This window comes from Sturnus vulgaris, chromosome 12 (genome assembly GCF_052056855.1).
Source record: "Sturnus vulgaris isolate bStuVul1 chromosome 12, bStuVul1.hap1, whole genome shotgun sequence".
Lineage (NCBI taxonomy): Eukaryota > Metazoa > Chordata > Aves > Passeriformes > Sturnidae > Sturnus > Sturnus vulgaris.
Window position 1 is genome coordinate 11,435,168 of NC_142254.1, and position 7,474 is coordinate 11,442,641.

Here is a 7,474-nt window from a genome sequence, read left to right on the forward strand (position 1 = left end):
TTAAGTTAAGCACTCAGGGTTTAGTCCTAGGAGACACTGACCAAACTGGCTGTGATCCAATAAAACAGTTAACTCCAAGCACAGGCATCTTCCCACTGGGGCCAGCTGTCCAGCTCAGGAGCATGTGGGTTCGGGAGAGCTCAGCACCCTGCAGGACTGACCCTTCTCCTCCCTGATCCTGCAGCATGCACACCACTCCACACTGACCCAGCGAACAATCAAAGGGCTACTCATTTGAGTAAGCATTTCCAGGATCAGGTCCCAAATGACTCATCTCCAATTAGTCTATGCCAGGTTGTGTCTTTAAATAGCTTTCATTTACTAATGTGTGTGCAGGAGGAGCAGCAGAGAGGAATTACATTTCCTTTCCTAATTACTTTACTTTTGTTGACATCTTGGAATAAGTTTTTACTTTCAGAGGAGAAGAGTTGATTTACACTACAGAAAGAGCACAGCAAGCATGAGAAAATTATTTGCCCTTCCTCCTGCCAGGCATCCATTTCCTTTTCACTGTTGCTAACAATGCGCTAACTATTTATGCATTTGTCAAAGGATCCCAACATAAGAAAACTATATTTAAATCACTTCACTACAAAGTGAAAACACAAGGTAATGATTCAGACTCTATTTAAGTAATAATAATATTTGTACAGACTGCCTGGCGGGCATGCTGGTAGGTGACAGTAGCTCAGAACAGTCCCAAAGGGTCAGTACAAGAAAATTGAAATAGTGTTTAATTTTCTTCTTTAAAAATAGATTTTCATTTCAGACTTGGAAATATGCATCATAATATCTCATTCCCCTGATTAAAACCTGATTTCACTGCATTTTTCAATGAAGCTGAAAATGAGGGAGGTTTGTTAGCAGGAGATTCATAGGACTTTGCAAGTGCCCAAGACAAAATTTTCTTTGTCTACATCAATGAGTTACTTGGCTTATTTTGAAGGTTTGCCCACTCAATCACCAGCTAGAACTAATGGGAACCCAGACTGCCCTGCCCAGCCCAGCGCAGAATTTAAGGATAGGAGGATGTGGGAAACAAACTGGGACTCTTCACCTTGGGAATGTGTTGAGACTGAAGTGCATTTACAAGGTAAAGGCAACATGCTGTACCTGCTCCAGAAAGGACATCAACCCCTCTTCTTACAAGCTATGGATGTGCATAACCTCATACTCAAAACTTAGAAATCAAATATGGAGCCCAAAGATTGCCACAATTTATCTAAAGCCTAGTTATATCATAAGCAAAGGCACTGCAAAAATTTGTACCTTTCACTGCATTCTTAAACACAAGGATAAGTGCTTTTATCCATTTATGTGCCCCTCATTTTAGCCACCAAAAAAACTCATTTTGTTTTAAGAACAGATTTGCAAACTGTTTCAGAAGGCCAATACACTTTTGTTTTCAAACTAGGTAGCCACAAAGAGTTTGTAGTATCTGTTGTACACTTGGGTTATCTGAAAGTCTGACTCTCTAAAATCCAGATGTTTTGCAGCAGATGACAACTGTAGATAAAAATACACATCTGCCAAACCTGATAGTATCCTAACGTTTGCAGAGTTAAAGGTGCAATCAATTTTCTATTTATTCATTCATACTATATACCCATATTTGACCGCATAGCAAATGTTAAGCGTCATACACAATTTTATCACAAAATTCACTTTATTTTCCATTTTAATCAGGGAGGAGACAGAAGCTGCTGAAATGGCTGCATGCTTTCCTCTCTTCTGCCCAGCTTGGCATGTCCTTGCACATTGCATGATGTAGCAAAATAATCCTGACAGAGTGGGATTCCACTTGTGTGCCCTGGGATATTGCAACTTATATGTGTTGGGCACTGTAGAACTGAAATTTCAGCTGCTGAAGATCCCACTTTAAAATACAATGCCTGGTAGCCATGAGAGAGGGGAAATGAGATTTAATTCCAAGTACATATCATGTGAGAAGTTGGCTGTCTTGCTAAGAAAACACAGAAGTCCTTGAATCACTGGGGATGGATAATGACAACATGATAAATTGTGTCCATCTTGGAGGGAACAGGAAGAATCTGAGAAAAATTCAGAGATCATCCCTCCAAAACTGTAAAACCAACAAAACAAGCAGGTTACTGAGGAAAATCACTCAAGCACACAGACACACCCAAATGACAACACTAAAAACTTTGGCAGAGAACCACTTTGATAGCTTCTGTTTGTATCCTCAGTTCCCTTTTTTTCTGTTTGTTTTTTTTTGTTGCAGTTATTTAATTACCTTTTTCCCTGTTCCTTGTGACCTTTGATTTTCCTTCCCAACTTCCATAAGGTACAAGGCACCCAAGACACCAGAACTGTTCAGCTAAATAATAGCAAGAAGGTAATGCTGGTGGGCAAAAAACGTAATAGAAATCAGAATAACTTTATTAGCTCCAAATCTGAGCTCGAGAATGAATTCATATTTTTCTTTTCTTGGTATAAACACTCAAAGACTTAAGTATCTTGTGGGGTTTAAACAATAACTGGAAGACTATGAACTAGCAGCAGTTGTATTAAAGCTTTGCCCTAAAGGAAAATTAAGACTTATTATCTTCCTTTTCTAAGGAAATAGAGCACTTCAATACTATGTGTGCTTTTCATTTAATGCATATGTCAATATGCTTTAAAAACATTATTTCTAGCATCGAAAGCTCTGCCCAGGCAAGAGTATTCTGATTAGGTACATACCTGGCTTATGTGAAAACTTTTAACCGTGGTACATACCTGGGTATTGGTGGGAAAACTACATTCACCTGACCAAAGAGAGGCAGCAAATGAAACATATGGATGATTGAAAACATTGTTCATTTTCCAGCGGATCCAATGCTACATGACCTAATGCAATGGTCTGCCATAAACAACCTAACATGAAAGAAGTGGTGAGAAGTAGTTTTCCTGTTCTCTTGGGAAAAAAAGACTCATATATCAAAATCCAAAAATGCTAAAAATATCTTATTGAGGCAAGTACCGACTCTTTGATGGAATATTAATTCCTTCAACTTAGTTTAGTTTCCTCTAAGCATTTTACAGTTAGCAGTACAATGGTACTCACATCATGTGAAAACTCATCCTGTTTCAGAAAAATTACACAAGGATTTTACATTACCATTTTTTTACCTGCAGTAAATCAACACAGTGATATAAACACAAAAGACAAAAAGAGGTTCCTACCCTCCAACACAATGCTTTTTCTTAGTTCAATACAGCTATGACATGAAACCATTGTGCACTGTATTTCTAAATTTTCAAATGTGAATTTCCTCAAATCATAACTTTATGAGTCAGGGGAAGAGAGTTGCAGGAGAGGTTTTCCTTAAGAACAGGTTCCCAGGTAAAGCTGCTGGGGAGTGCAGCTGCAGTCACAGGCTTTGAACTCCTGCAGAACATTTCATATCTCATGTCTCATTCGGATGCAATTTCATTAACTTCAGAACAAATCTGTAGAAATCTAGCTAATCTCGCAATACTAACAAGGCCTTTGTTTTGATTGCTGATTAAAAGATATTGTATCTGATTGCAATGCGAATGAGGAAATCTTTTTTAAGTGATCCTCTGCTGTGCATGGTAATGTGAGGCAAGGTGGGACCCTTCCCAGTTCGCTGAGACTGAGATCCTCCTGGCTGCTTTCTACCTTACACAAACCAAACAAATTAGCTCCTAAGGAGTGGAGTGTTTCCCAAGGCCTCTTTCCCATAGTGCTGGTAAACTGAAAGCTCATTCGTTTGAAGGGGCTTCCTCTGTAAGCGAGGAGCAGCACCCGCAGCCTGTCCCACCGCCCCCGTCCCCCAGGGTTACTGTGGCCATGTGCCACTGGCCTCCCAACATCCCACTTAACGTGGAACTTGGGCTTAGCTCAAGTTTTGCACCCTTCAGCTTTGTTCACTTCGAACCAATTCTTGTATTAAATGGCCAAAGCAAAGATCTCCAACTTTGTTTACCATGTAACCTGTCACTGTGATAAAAAAAAACTAAAGCCTTTTTCAACTTTCAAGGAAGAGACAAGACTTGTTTAGTTTTCCCTGGCAGTTACTTCTGCTTTGCAAACCCCATTCAAATGCAGACAGTTACTTTTGAACAGTGAGAGAAGGTGTTAAATTGAGATTATGGTAAACAGCAGATTTCTTTAGTTGGTGAAGAAATTATTTCATGAAGACACAAGAGAATTAAGCAGAGTTTCATGTCACTTACTGTATGTGCTGATCAGAGAGTGAATGATGAGTTTCTTGCTGTGGACAGCTGCTCTGTGGAATACTGTGAAGACTTCAGGTGGAAGAAAAAGAAATTCATGCTTTAAAATGGAAAGAAAAACCAAACAACTTCTTAGCCCTTTTGTGCAAAAAATAAACAGATCTTTCTTGCGAGATTTATTATTCTATTTACATGTTGCCTGAATGTGTCTAAGAATATTTTGAATTTTTTGTTCTTCTGTGTCTCATTTCACTATTACTATGACAGCTTGCTTCTGTCAAAGAGAAAATACTCTTTCTCTTTATTATATTCACCAATGCGGAGATCTAGGACTTTTTTAGTCTGAAGGGAATGCCACTTTGGTTGATGAGGATCTATATAATTTTAGCTATGTTGGGTACCAAGTAGCGAGTAGGCAGAAGAGATGTTAAACATTACTACTGTACTGTAAAGGATGGAGCAAGCAGGTGTTCCCCACAAACTAGGCTTTATTTTGTAATTCTAACCAGACAGCAATTATAGCTTCTTTATGTTAGTTGATAGTTATACTTAATAGACTAAAAGGCAAATGCTATAGATCAGATCTTCCTGAACACATAAAAATTGTTAAAAGGGCCAAACTTTTATCAAAACAGCTGACATTCTAGTGGGACACCACCTCCTGCTGAGCTGAGACCAAACTTGTGTCACGTAGGCAACCTCCAGCTTGAAAGAAGAGGAGCACATGGCCTCCAAATGATGCCTAGGGACTAACGAGAAACAGGCTGAAATCTTCCCTTTGACCATAAATGCAAAGCTGTCCATTTTTCTTCTCTCCATAGCAGGGGTTGAATGGCCAGTGCTTTGCTGCCATTGACTCCCTCTGTTGGCTGTATCCATGTCCTCGGGCTCCTGGCTCTCAGATGGCATGCACATATGCTATTCAGAGCAGCACAGACTGTCATCTCCTTATCTAGTGTGTTATGTGACTAGTGAAGTGCCACATGGTTGAACACCAGGAAACATATTGCTTGCTTTCACTATCAATGACCTAGAGGGAAGAATATGCGAGAGAGGAAATTTGCGGTGTGATAAACTGGGGCTGGGACTGGGAAGCAGGTCTAAACAATGGAAGAGCTTGACAAAAAAAGTGACTACTAACTTCAAAGATAAATGCTTGGCCTGTACAAAATGGGGTGCTGCTTATTTAACAGGAACAATACATAAATGGACAGCACTAGTGCAGCAATGCAATCAGAAAAGAGAATATAAAGTTTTCATTGGAAGGGAATGTCTTTCAACTTGCCAAAACTCTTAGCAAAGCTCATGATTTCTCCTTTACTTTCTGCATTATTATGCAGATGATCAAATTTCTAACAATGAAGTTCAAGTCAGTTTTCATTCCTAGGCATGCAATACATGTGTGGAGAGCTAAATCGTGCAGGGCTGTATGTCCTCATTACCACTCAAGATGACAATTCAGCAAATGACTTCAGCTTCAGTTTCATGAGGTACGAAACAGCTTTGGGCACACACCACCTGCCTTCAGGTATAGGTGCAAAGCAAAATCACAAAGGAAAAAATCTCTTCTGTGCCCTAAATTACTAAGTTAAATGCACCCATTGCATAAGGGCTGTCTAAGAGACCCCACTGCAGTGGCATTGATAAACATAATAAGTTAATACAATCAAATAATATTAAAATTGGGACCTAAATTTATATTAAATTAGGACACTTGCATCAATATTTTGCATGCAGCCGCTTACCTTAAGGAGTAAATTCCACTGGAAAAAGATGCATAGAGGATATTCCAACCTGAAATTAGCTTTACTGTGGAAAATGGCACAAGTTAAGGACTTGAACAGAATTTTGGTTAAAATAGAAGAATATGAGCCTTCATCTGTAGAAAGGCTTTTTTACCTATATAATAAAAGGTACCAGCAGAACATCATATTCAAAAGCAGAAGCTACTTGAACCTTCTATTATCCTCTGTTAAGCAGTTATTGAGTAGACACACTACTATATAGCTATGTCATCAAGACAATTTGATGGGCTTCATTTAAAACTTACACCTTGCCAGAAGACTAGGTTATCTGAGCCTATATAACATATTCAGTTTTTTAAAATTCTCTTTTAATTCTTAATTTGGAGTCAAATTAGCCCATATTCAAAACTAATTACTATGTCATACTGAACTGGATATAAACCAGGTTTCAGCACTATTCTGAATTGTGTCCACTGCTTTTAAGAAGTTGAGTTTAAGATAATTCAGTCAAAAAATTCAGTCAAACAAATTAAGTCAATTTTCATAATTTTTCTTGCTATTAAAATTTCTCATGAAATACAAAATATTTGTGCTCCACTTATTTCCTTATACTGAAAAAATAAGTAAAGGTGATTTAAAACAAAGGAAGATAAGCATCTTCCTTTGCCAGTGATGTGGTTTCATTTGTCCCAAAGTACCTTTCTTCTTCTTTGTTAAAATGGTGTCTTCTAGGCATGCATTGTAGCATATTAATAAAAAATAAATTTGAGCTTGAGGCTGATTAAAACTGAAAGTAAGACTCGATCTGACATGCTATTTTGATTGGGTTTTCAATGTTCACATAGTTCTAGTTCTAATTTATGTTATGTGTGGTATATATCTTCTTGGTTGAGCAATTACATTATTCTAAACAATTATATTGCTATGATACACATAATGCGTGGCTCCTGAGCATAAAGTTCTTTAATGATGGCAGACTGTAAAGTGGTACAGTTCACTTTTAAAAGGTCATGCATCTTTTTTCAGTAGATTAACATTTTATCTTTTAATGGTGTTAAGAAAAGGTCAAAGATTCTAACAGATGGAATATGGAAAGCTTCTATTGAAGAAGATCAATGTGTTAAGCATCAATCTAAGTCCAGAAACACAACCATTTAATGACGGTTGTTCTTGTTTTATTTTAAATTACTGCTGTCTTGACTGTTTGAATTCTAAAATTACGTTTTCATATTTAAAAGAAATGGACCATTACCATCTGACACAGATATCTATGTTTGTGTTGTATTTTCAAGAGTACTTCTTCATTGTACAAAACAAGAAAAGTTCCTTAAATAATTAGCTTACCCCTAGGTTAATGGCCTGTCACTTTGACATCCAAATAAATGCAGCAGAATGATCCCCAACAGCAACATGGAAGATAATTTTATATTGCATTGACTGAGTAAGTTTGCAACAATTTAAATGGATATATGCTCTCAAGTCAAGTCTCTTGTGTAACATAATGTTGAACTTTTAATGTAAGTGAT

General features: G+C 37.7%; 1 long non-coding RNA gene across 1 annotated transcript in view; it reads right to left on the reverse strand.

The window, feature by feature from the left end:
* Positions 1 to 4,303, reverse strand: part of LOC148222368 (uncharacterized) — a 39,042-nt gene extending 34,739 nt beyond the window's left edge. The window contains exon 1 of the long non-coding RNA XR_015806169.1: positions 4,204 to 4,303. This is a non-coding gene — a long non-coding RNA (uncharacterized LOC148222368). The remainder of the gene's footprint in view (positions 1 to 4,203) is intronic.
* Between the last annotated feature and the right edge of the window lie 3,171 nt (positions 4,304 to 7,474).